General features: G+C 37.6%; 2 protein-coding genes across 4 annotated transcripts in view; one reads left to right on the top strand and one right to left on the bottom strand.

Annotated features, from left to right (window-relative positions):
• The window catches only part of LOC128421704 (zinc finger protein 271-like), a 279,246-nt gene that overhangs the window by 135,128 nt on the left and 132,022 nt on the right, over positions 1-12,096 (bottom strand). The gene's annotated exons all lie outside the window — the stretch shown is intronic.
• Positions 1-12,096, top strand: part of LOC128421751 (zinc finger protein ZFP2-like) — a 100,692-nt gene that overhangs the window by 15,890 nt on the left and 72,706 nt on the right. The gene's annotated exons all lie outside the window — the stretch shown is intronic.

Genomic DNA, 12,096 nt, shown 5'->3' with positions numbered 1-12,096 from the left:
CTCTCTTGTCCTGAATTTGTCTCCCTCTCTCCTTCTCCACTCTCTCCGCCTCTGTCCCCACTCCCCGATCGTTCACCCTCCTCCTCCCCCCCACCATCTTTCCGAATTATTTCTCATATCTTCTTGCAAATTTTTCTAATTCTGAAGGGTTGGACAGTTTGAATCTTTTTTCCTTAAAATAGAATGAATTTCCTTTCGGAATCTGTATAGGGTCCCATTTTTCTTCAGTTGGTTAGTTAATTTTTTGTAGGCATCCCTCCTTCGAAGAAATCTCGAAGGAATCTCTTTGTATATGATAATTGGATTTCCTCCAATATATAACCTTTTGTTATAATTCTGTTTCAGTATTTCATTTCTCATATCCATCGAATTGAACATAACTAATACATCTCCTGGCAATCTTTTCCCCCTGGCTTTAGCTGATTTTGTTTTTATCCGAAAATTATTTGCCAACGAGTAGCTTATCTCTTCTTCCTTTCTATCTAACCAGCTTGCCAGCTCTTTCACCATTTTAGATCTTATGTTCTCATTTGTCTCCTCTGGGAACCCTCTAAATTTCAGGTTTGCTTGATTCTGTCTCATCTGGGTCATTGCCATACTATCCAACAATTCTTCCTGTACTTTACCTATCTCCTTAACTTCTACTTTAATCCTGTCCAAATCCCTCTTATTATCCTTCGTGTCTTTTTGCACCCTTTTCATTGAGTCCTCAAACACCTTGGCTCTTACCGATAGATCTTTAACTTTTCCTGTTAATTCTCCCACCACCCCCTCCAATCTATACGCACCTAATGACAGAAAAGCAGTCTTTTTCTCTGAATTAGGTATTAAGTTAACAGAGTGGATGGATAAAAAAAATGATAGTGATGGGTGACTTTAATGGGGTGGTGTCACCAAATCTGGATAGATCAACAAGAAAACAAGAGATTAAGGAAGGCAAGTTACCACGGACATTTTTTGATTTGGTTGATAATATGGGACTAATTGACGCGTGGAGATTCAAAAACCCTACTGTAAAACAATATACTTTTTTCTCAAATCCTAACCAGAGTTGGGGGAGAATAGATGGTATTTGGATCACTAAGGAATTGATACAGAACTTAATCAAATCTGAAATTCTCCCACAGACTATATCTGATCATAACCCAGTATATTTAGAGTTAAAGGGTAAAGAGGCTAGAGTACTTAGATGGAGAATGAACGAATCTCTATTTAATGATCAAAAGATAGTGATTAAGGCAAAAGAAACAATTGAAGAGTACTTCAAGTGGAATTTAAATAAAGGGAAGCTTTAGAAATGGTTTGGGACGCAGGGAAAGCTGTCATGAGGGGCTTTCTAATTCAGAAAAACAGCCATCAAAGAAAAGAAAAAGAGAAAAAGAAGGAGGAGATTTTAGTACAGTTAATGGAGAATGAAAGACAATTAACTACTAAGCCAGGTGATGAGACTATAAAACAAAATATAAAGTTATTACAAGCCCAATTTTCTATGATAGTAAACCAGGAGATTGAGTGGAAAGTTAAAATGCTGAAACAGAAGAGTTTTGAATCTGCTAATAAAATAGGGAAATATTTGGCCTGGCAACTAAGAGAAAGGAAAAAACAAAATATGATCTGTAGGATAAGGGATGGAGATAAGATAGTGGAAGACCCAAATGAAATAAAAAGGTTGTTTCAGAAATACTATAAGGATTTATATAAAAGAGGTAAGGAGACAGGCTATGATATAGAACGCTATCTGAAAGAACATCATTTACAACAGATATCAACCGAAGAAAAAGAATTATTAAATCAGCTGATTACAGAGGAGGAGGTAAGGAAGGCAATATCAAAGATGAAAATCGGTAAAGCGCCGGGGCCAGATGGTCTGTCAGCCAAATATTATAAAGTATTAAGTGATCAAATAAGCCCAACCCTATGTGAAGTGATGAACAATACTTTAAAAGAAGGGAAGACCCCGAATACCTGGAAGGAAGCCTATATTACATTAATTCCTAAAAAAGATGTGGATGCCTTAGAGGTGAAAAACTATAGGCCGATTTCATTATTAAATAACGACTATAAACTGTTTGCGGATGTAATGGCAGAAAGATTTAAAAAAGTATTAAATAACAGAATCCATAAAGATCAAACGGGCTTCCTTCCAGGGAGACAATTGAAGGACAACGTAAGAAATGTGATAGATATCATTGAATATTTGGAAACCAGAATAGACAAACAAGCCGCTTTGATTTTCATTGATGCCAAAAAGGCCTTTGATAACGTTTCTTGGTGCTTCCTGACAGAAAATCTAAAAACGATGGGGCTGGGTGAAAGATTTAGAAAAGGTATAGAAGCTTTCTATAATGAACAAAAAGCTAAGCTAATAATAAATAACTCGACATCAGAATTTTTTGACATATCTAAAGGGACTAGACAAGGCTGCCCCCTGTCTCCTCTGTTATTTATAACAGTACTTGAAGTACTTACTAAGAGACTGAGAGAGGCAGCAGAAGTGAAAGGGATTAAGGTAGGGACTAAAGAACATAAGATAAAAGCTTTCACGGATGATCTTGTATTAACTCTAGAAGACCCCAAAAATAGTATGAAAGAAGCCTTGCAAAAATTTGAAGAGTTTGGAGCGGTGTCAGGCCTCAAGATTAATAAAAATAAGACTAAAATGTTGACTAAAAATCTAACTAAGGAAGATATTGTAGAACTAGAACAAAAGATGGGAATTATGACAGCAAAGAAAGTGAAATATCTTGGAGTGTGGATATCAGCGAAAAATATTAACCTATATAAGGATAACTGTAGTCACTTGGAAGAATATTAAGAAAGATCTTGAAATCTGGGAGAGATTGAGGTTATCTTTTCTGGGGAGGATAGCAGTTATCAAAATGAACGTTCTCCCCAGAATGTTATTTTTGTTCCAAACCATTCCGGTACTAAAAGGTCTAAAGCAGTGTAAAGAGTGGCAAAGAGCCTTAGCGAGATACATCTGGCAAGGCAAAAGACCACGAATAAAAATGAAAATATTGGTGGACAAAAAAGAAAGAGGGGGATTCTCTCTACCGGATCTAAGTTTATATTATGAAGCGGCGTGTTTATTGTGGCTGAAAGATTGGATAAGATTGGGAAAAAAAGGACCACCAGAGGACCCAGGAAACTATCGTAATATCAGTTTATTATCAATCATTGGAAAAATCTATACTCGCTTCCTGCTAACCAGACTAACCCAATGGGCTGAAGATTCCAATCTGATAGGCCATGAACAGGCCGGGTTTAGACCTAATCGTGCTTCTATTGACCATGCAATAATTCTACATCATTTGGCGCAGAAGTATTCTTCCCCCACTCATGGTCTTTTATGTGCCGCTTTTATAGACCTGAAGGCGGCCTTCGACAGTATCTCTAGAGAGCTGCTATGGGAAAAATTGGCAAAGTGGGGTATAGATAAAAGGCTGTTGTGGCTAATGATTAAATTACATGAAGGGACGGCCGCTAGGGTGAGGTTAACACCTGAGGGCGATCTCACAAACTCTGTTCCAATAAATAAGGGGGTCCGACAAGGGTGCATCCTTGCCCCCTATCTCTTTAACCTCTATATTAGTGACATGAGAACTCCCCTGGTTGAGGCCCAAACCACCATTCATGCACCCAGGCTTGCAGACTATCGCTGCCCCTTACTATTGTACGCTGACGATGCAGTGATCCTCTCATATTCAAGAATCGGTTTGAGGAGGGCCTTTAAGATCTTCGCGTTATATTGCCAAACAAATTTACTTACTATTAACCATTCCAAATCTAAAGTCCTAATTTTTTCCAGGAGTCGTAAATTGTATAGGTGGGAACTCGAGGGGAAGCCAATTGAACAAGTCTACAAATTTCAATATCTAGGAATTTACTTTCAGTATAATATGGGATGGAAAGCGCATATCACATACTTACAAAATAAGGGCAAAGCCCTTATCTACGCTCTATTACGCTTTTTCTTTACAGAGGGGGCTATGCATGTTCCATCTGCCTTAAAAGTTTATAGTGCAAAAGTGGTTGCAACTATGGCCTATGCGGTCCCTTTATGGGGCGCTTTTGTAAACTTCATGCCTCTGGTGACATTGCAAAATCTTTTTCTCAGACGCCTTTTGAAACTACCCTCCTGTGTAAGCAACTCTGCTATTCGCTTAGAACTCAAGACCCCCTCCTTAGAGATCCTGATGTGGAGACATGCCTTTAATTACTGGCTGTCCCTTTGGCATAAATTGCCCAATTACCATCTTATTCAGTGCCTTTGGAGAGATGAATTTACCAGCCCATGGGCAACAAAAATCCATTCCAAACTGTTGTCTTATGGAATCTCTCCTTCCGATATACTAAATTTAGATCTAATTACAGCAAAAAAGGTCATCAAACAAAGATTGGAGGAGGTTGATTTGCAACAAAATCTTACTACAGGTGGAGGTACATGTTCCCCGATAAATCAGGGCATTACATTTATGTCCCAGATACCTCGATATCTGTCTACCTTATCGGTTGCGTCGCATAGATTCGCTTTTGTTAGAGCCAGATTTAATGTGTTCCCCTCAAATGTGCTGAGTAATAGATTTTCTAACGGTAAAACCTCTGTTTTATGCGCATGTGACAGCAAATCAATAGAATCCCTTTATCATATCTTGTTTAATTGTCCTTTATATATTGTTCCCCGATCAAGGATTCTGAGTTCAATCATCTTGGAAACTGTTACTAAACCACCTGAATTACATCTAGCCTATTTACTCCAGGACATTGACTCTTATAGAACATTACAGGTTGCCAGATTCCTGAATTCAGTTCTTTCATATAAAAGACTTCATGGAATGCTGCATGACTATTAAAAATCTAGTAAACTTTATCCACCATCTTTATATTCAAGGCCACAATATGGTACATCTAGAGATTGTACGTAACGTGAAGGAGATTATGCGTTGAAATATTTTAGTTGATATTTTAGAATGTAAAATGCTATTTTATTTATTGATTGGTTTTACCTTGTGGGCTTATAGCCGAATAAAGTATTATCTATCTATCTATCTATCTATCTGGATAAGATTGGAAAATAGGGACATCTTGGACTTGGAAGGTTTCGATAACAGGTACGGGTGGCACTCATACCTGTGTTACGAAAAGGTGAAAGTTCATAGAGGCTTTCTAAATCATATTTTTAGGGGACCACTATTCCAAGTATGGGAAAGAAATAAAAATATATTGGAAAGGAAGACACCTTGGTGGATTTCACCAATAGAGGTGTTAACTATAAAAAAAATAAACATGGAAGGGAAGAATGCCACCTATGAAGAACTAACTTGGAAGACAGATCAAGAGATTAAACTTAGACCATATGAAGAGATCAAAAATTTATTTACAGGGTGGTTGCAATACCACCAAGTGAATGATCTGCTAAAAGAAGACAAAAAGAAAGTAGGATTTGAAGATAAAAAATCTAAATTTAATGTAGAAGTTATAGAAGGTAAGAACAAAACACTGTCAAGGATGTATGATATTTTGCTGGAGTGGTATACAAAAGATGAGGAGGTGAAGGAGGCTATGACTAAGTGGGCGATAGATATTGGATATAACGTCGACTTTGAGAGGTGGTTGGAACTATGGAACAAGAATATGAGAATTACGGCATGCACGGCACTAAAGGAAAACCTGTGGAAATGATCTACAGGTGGTATCACACACCAGTGAAATTAGCGAAGATTTATAAGTTGAAGGATAAAAGATGCTGGAAATGTAGAGAGGTAGAAGGTGACCTCTACCATATGTGGTGGTCGTGTTGCAAAGTGAGAGGCTTTTGGGAATTGGTTTATAATGAACTTAAAAAAATCTTGAAATATACATTTCCCAAAAAGCCAGAAGCTTTTTTGTTAGGAATGGTCGGTAAAGAAATTAAAAAAGAAGACAAGATCTTGTTTCTATATGCTACGACAGCTGCAAGAATTATGTTAGCACAAAACTGGAAATTAGAAGTAATACCCAACATAGGTGATTGGCAGGTTAAAATGATAAATTATGCTGAGCTTGATAGAATATCAGGAAGATTAAAGGACCAAGACGAACAGAAATTTCATGATAATTGGAAGAAATATTTAATGTATATGGAATCTAAATCTCAGGTGACACTGGCGGGGTTGAAATAACTCTAACAGCGGGAAAGGCCTATGTAAAAGAGTTAAAAAGTATGCGACTATATAATTTATTCGATACTTACCAAAGGAGTGGAGGGAAGTCCAAGGCTCAGTTGAGACTAACTCAGTTATGTATTTTATTTATGATTTGTGAAGTGGATATAATTTGTATAAGGTATGTGGTGGATTTTTTGTTTATGTTTTTCCTGGATATATGTGCAAATATGAAAAAAAAATTATAAAAAGAGAAACTGTTTGATTATATGGACCAAAAGATTATAATAATGGGAGATATGAATGGAGTAGTGTCAATGGAAATGGATAGACTGAGAGCATCAGGAATGAGTAAAGAGGGAAAACTACCCAATACTTTTTTCTCCATGATTAAGAATTGTAACTTAATAGACATTTGGAGACTGAGACATCCACTTGACAAACAGTTTACGTTTTATGCAGAATCGAATCAGTCAATGTCGCAAATCTATCAAATATGGGTATCTAATGAATTAACTCCAAGAATCATGCAAGTTGAAATTCAACCAAGAGTGATCTCAGATCATAATCCAATCAAATGTGAAATTAGAGGTTATGAAGAAATACTCCATCATTCATATGGAGAATTAATGACTACCTTCTAGATGATCAAAATTTTTTAGAGGGGGCACAAAAGAAGCTGGCGGAGTATTTTATGAACAATTGTAATAAGGGTACAAAAATGAATGTAGTGTGGGATGCCAGCAAGGCGGTGATGAGAGGATTTTTTATCCAACAGAATTCAATAAAAAATAAAAGCAGAGAGAAAGGCAAGAAAGAAATTTTAAGACAAATAATGGACAATGAACAAAAATTAATTGAGAAACCAGACAATTTGAAATTAAAACAGAATATAAAAGCTCTGCAAACACAATTTGCTATGATAATAAATAAAGAAGTGGAGTGGAATATAAAAAAATTGCGACAAAGGAGCTTTGAATTTGCAAATAAATCAGGCAAATGGCTGGCATGGCAAATTAAGAAAAGAAAGGAACAGAATACAATAAATAAAATCATCATAGAAGGAGAAGAGATAGTTAATCCAAAAGGTATCAGAAAAGGATTCTTGGACTTTTACAGACATTTATATAATAGTAAAGAGAAAAATAACATGAGAAAAATAAAAAGATTCTTAAAAGAAAAAAAGGTGCAGAAGATCCCGACAGAAAAGAAAGAAAGGCTGAACGCCCCTATAGAAATGGAAGAGATTAAAGAAGCCATAAAAGAGTTGAAAAAATGGAAAGCTCCAGGACCAGATGGATTTACAGCAAGTTATTATAAAGAAATGAGGCACATCCTGTCTACACCGCTGAGAGAAGTCGTGAACAATATTCTTCAGGATAGAGAAATGCCGGAGACGTGGAAAGAAGCTTTTATTACACTAGTTCCAAAACAAGACTCTGATTTGACTCAAGTTACCGTATTTTTTGCAGCATAGGACGCACTTTTTCCCTCCTAAAAAGCAAGGGAAAATGTGTGTGCGTCCTATGGAGCGAATGCAGGGGGGAGGCAGGCGGGAAAAGCCCCCAAGAGCCGCACACAAGCTTCGTGCGCTTTTGCGGGCTGTTCCCCAGGAGGGAGAAGGGACTGACTGGCCGCATCAGTCCCTTCTCCCTCCTCAGGGAAAAGCCCCCAAGAGCAGCGCCCTCTTTAAAGGCTGCGCGGCTCCTGCGGGCTTTTCTACGAGGTGGGGGAATCCTCCCACCTCCCAGAAAAGCCAGGAGAAGCCGCGCAGCCCCGTTAAAGAGTGCGCGGCTTCTGCGGAAGGTGGGGGAAGCTGCAGTAGATTCCCTCCTCCCGGGCTCCCTTTGAAGCAGCAAAGTGGGAGGGGAGCAGCTTACACTCGTGTAAGCAGCTCCTCTCCCACTTTCCTGCTTCAAAACAACTACGGAGGAGGGAAGGAAGGGGACCATGGATCCTCTGCTAGCGAATGCAGCGGATTCCCTCCTCCCGGGCTCCCTTTGAAGCAGCAAAGTGGGAGGGGAGCTGCTTACACTTGTGTAAGCAGCTCCTCTCCTACTTTCCTGCTTCAAAGCAATCATGGAGGAGGGAAGGAAAGGGACCGTGGATCCTCCACTGCTTGCGGCTGCAGCGGATTCCCTCCTCCTGACCTCCCTTTGAAGCAGGAAAGTTGGAGGGGAGCAGCTTACACTCGTGTAAGCAGCTCCTCTTCCACTTTCCTGCTTCAAAGTGGAGGGAATCCACTGCAGTTGTGAGCAGAGGATCCATGGCTCCGCTTCCTTCCCTCGAAGCAGGGTGCGGGGGTGCAGGGGGGAAAGACGGCAGGAAATAGATGCTGGGCAGGAAGACACAACCACACTTTGACCACTGAAAGTCCACCCCAGATTTCCACTGAGACGGCCAGGCTAATCTCGATGGCCATAAGTCAGGCTCAGCATTATTAACTGGACTTAGATAAGCCATGGTTCCCCTTCCTACCCTCCTCTGAGGCTCGATTTAAAGCAGCAAAGCGGACAGGAGCCACCTGCTTTGCTGCTTTAAATAGTTTAGTGCAACATTTGATTCAGAATATTTTTTCCCGTATTTTCCTCCTCTAAAAACTAGGTGTGCCCTATGGACAGGTGCGCCCTATGGAGCGAAAAATACGGTAAAAATTACAGGCCTATCTCATTGCTAAATACAGACTACAAAATTTTTGCAAGTATCTTAGCGAAGAGGTTGAAAAAGATATTACAAGAAATTATTCATAAAGACCAGGCGGGTTTCCTTCCTGGCAGACAGATGAAAGATAATATAAGGAATATAATTAATTTGTTAGAATATCTGACAGCCAGGAATGAGAAACAAGCTGCGTTAATATTTGTGGATGCAGAAAAGGCCTCTGATAACATTTCTTGGGACTTTATGTTAAAAAAATTAGAATATATGGAAGTGGGGAAAGAATTCTTTAATGGAATAAAAGCGATATATACTGAACAAAGAACGAAGCTTATTGTAAACAACATGACTACAGAAGAATTAAAAATATCAAAAGGTACGAGACAAGGATGCCCTCTCTCACCATTGTTATTCATAATGGTTCTGGAAATTTTCTTAAATTCAATAAGGAGAAATGAAGCAATAAAAGGTGTGTCAGCAGGCCAGAATGAGTATAAAGTAAAAGCCTTTGCTGATGATCTGGTAATAACAGTGGAAGAACCGCTGGAAAGGGCAAAAGTAGTTTTGGAAGAAGCTGAACAATTTGGTCAAGTGGCAGGGTTTATATTAAATAAGAAAAAAACCAAAATACTTACAAAAAATATGGAACAAGGTATGATAGAAACAATGCAACAACAAATAGGGATAGAAGTGGTGAAAAAGTTAAATATTTGGAAATCTGGTTAACCCTTAAGAATCTTGATTTGTTTCAGAATAACTATGAGCCAGTGTGGAAGGGAATAAAGAAAGATCTAGAGGTGTGGGGTCGAATGAAGTTATCTTTTTGGGGGAGAATTTCAACGATTAAGATGAACGTGCTGCCAAAGATGTTGTTTTTGTTTCAGACAATTCCAATAATCAAGGGGACAGTGATCTTTAAAGAATGGCAGAGAGCAATTTCAAGATATATCTGGCAGGGTAAGAAGCCAAGAATTCAGTTTAAGTTATTAACGGATGCGAAAGAAAGAGGAGGCTTCGCCCTGCCAGACTTGAAATTATATTATGAAACTGTTGTCTCTGTTGGTTGAAGGAATGGATAAAGTTAAAAAAGACTGATTTGTTAGATTTAGAAGGTTTTGATAACAGATTTGGCTGGCACCCATATTTACGGTGTGAGAAGAAAAAAATCCATAAAGGTTTCAAAAACCACATCTTTAGAAGATCTCTCATAGAAATATGGGAGAGGTATAAAAGTTTACTAGAACCAAGAATTCCCCACTGGCTATCTCCGTTAGAAGTTATGAGTCTTAAGAAAGTCAATTTAAGGTGGAACTGGATTACATATAAAGAATTGATAGTAAAAGAAGGAGGAAAATGGAAAATGAAACCTTATGAAGATGTGAAGGAGCATGTATATGATTGGTTGCATTATTATCAGGTTAATGAAATGTTTAAAAAGGATTTTAAAGAAAGAGGTTTTGATGAAAAAGAATCAAAATTTCAAATGGAAATAATAAATAATGAGTACAAAATTTTATCTAAAATGTATAAAATGTTGCTGGAATGGTATACAAAAGACGAGGAAGTTAAATCGGTTATGATACACTGGGCCAGAGATTTGGGTCATAATATACAGTTCAATGACTGGATAAAATTATGGAATGAAAATATAAAATTTACGGCATGCACTGCGTTAAAGGAAAATGTGATGAAAATGGTTTATAGATGGTATATTACACCCGTAAAATTGGCAAAAATGTATAAAACATGTAATAAGGGTTGGAAATGTAAAGAAAAAGAGGGAACATTTTACCATATGTGGTGGGATTGCAAGAAGGTGAAGGGTTTCTGGGAATTGATATATAATGAGTTGAAAAAGATGTTGAAATATACATTTGTTAAGAAGCCAGAGGCTTTTCTTTTAGGAATAGTAGGAAATGAGATAAATAGAAAGGACTGTAAACTTTTCCAATACGCAGTAACTGCAGCAAGAATACTACTGGCTGGCCCAAAAATGGAAACAGGAACAACTACCGACGTTAGAAGAATGGAGAATGAAACTGATGGACTATGCAGAACTAGATAAACTAACGGGGAAGATCAGATATCTACGAGACCAAAAGTTTATTGAAGATTGGGGAAAATTTTCAGATTATTTGAAATGTATATGTGATGAGCAAACAACGCTAGTGGGATTTCAAGAAGCTCTGTGAATGTTTGAGGAATATTGTGTAGAAGAAAAATAAGAGGGTGAAGGTATATAAATTGCAATATAAAAATTAGGAAATGTGTAATTAAAAAATTGAATAATGGATGATTGTTAGAGAGGCTGAAGGAAGTCCAAAAGAGAAAATATGTGATAAATTTCGATTGGATATTATAAATGTATGTTGGAAAATCAATAAAAAATATTTATAATAAATAAATAAATAAGTACAAAAAATCTTTTCTAAAAAAACCTGAAGCTTTTTTATTGGGATTGAAAGGGAAGGAAATTAAAAAGAAGGATAAAAATCTTTTCTTGTACGCCACGACAGCAACTAGAACTATGTTGGCCCAGAACTGGAAAACTGATACTCTACCTACAATCATGGAATGGCAGACCAAAATGATGAATTACGCAGAATTGGCTAGATTGTCGGGGAAAATACGGGACCAAGATGAAAAGAAGTTTGTTGAAAATTGGAGTAAATATTTGGTATATGTAAGAGAAAATGGTAAAACTTTAAAGACACTGGCAGGGTTGGAGTAACTCTAACGGCATAAGACAAAATAGTATTAAATAGAATACGCGTTGTTATAACTATATGATACTTACCGAAGAGATGAAGGGAAGTCCGAAGCTCGGCAGAGTTTAAGGCTTAGGTGGATGAATAAATGTATAATGAGTGTATGTATTCTATGTGTATGTGTAATAATGAAAATCAGTAAAAACTGATTAAAAAAAGAGAGAGAGATAGAGGTGGATGGAGGATTATGATGCCGAGGATGGGGAATGTCCAAAGGAACGATGAACCAGAAAAAGGGGGGCCTCTTCATGGACAGAGAGCAGCTGCCTTTCCTGTGAGGAAACAATTAATTTGAAAAGGCTGTATTCCAAGATCATATTGTGCTATTAACAATGAGTGAGGATTATGAAAGGTGGTGATGCATTACTATCATTTGACATCATTGCATCTTCATTTCCTAAAAACTGGGAACATGGGTAGGAGGTGGGGGAATATAGGAAATGTTGAAATAAGAAAAGCTGCTAATGGCATTTGATGTGTTCTCTTTCCCTTTGTTCTCTTCCTTGAAACCAAAATAGGATTGCCTT

Source organism: Podarcis raffonei, chromosome 10 (genome assembly GCF_027172205.1).
Source record: "Podarcis raffonei isolate rPodRaf1 chromosome 10, rPodRaf1.pri, whole genome shotgun sequence".
Classification (NCBI taxonomy): Eukaryota; Metazoa; Chordata; class Lepidosauria; order Squamata; family Lacertidae; genus Podarcis; species Podarcis raffonei.
The sequence above is the reverse complement of the archived record's forward strand: the minus strand, read 5'-3'. Positions and strand labels throughout refer to the sequence as shown.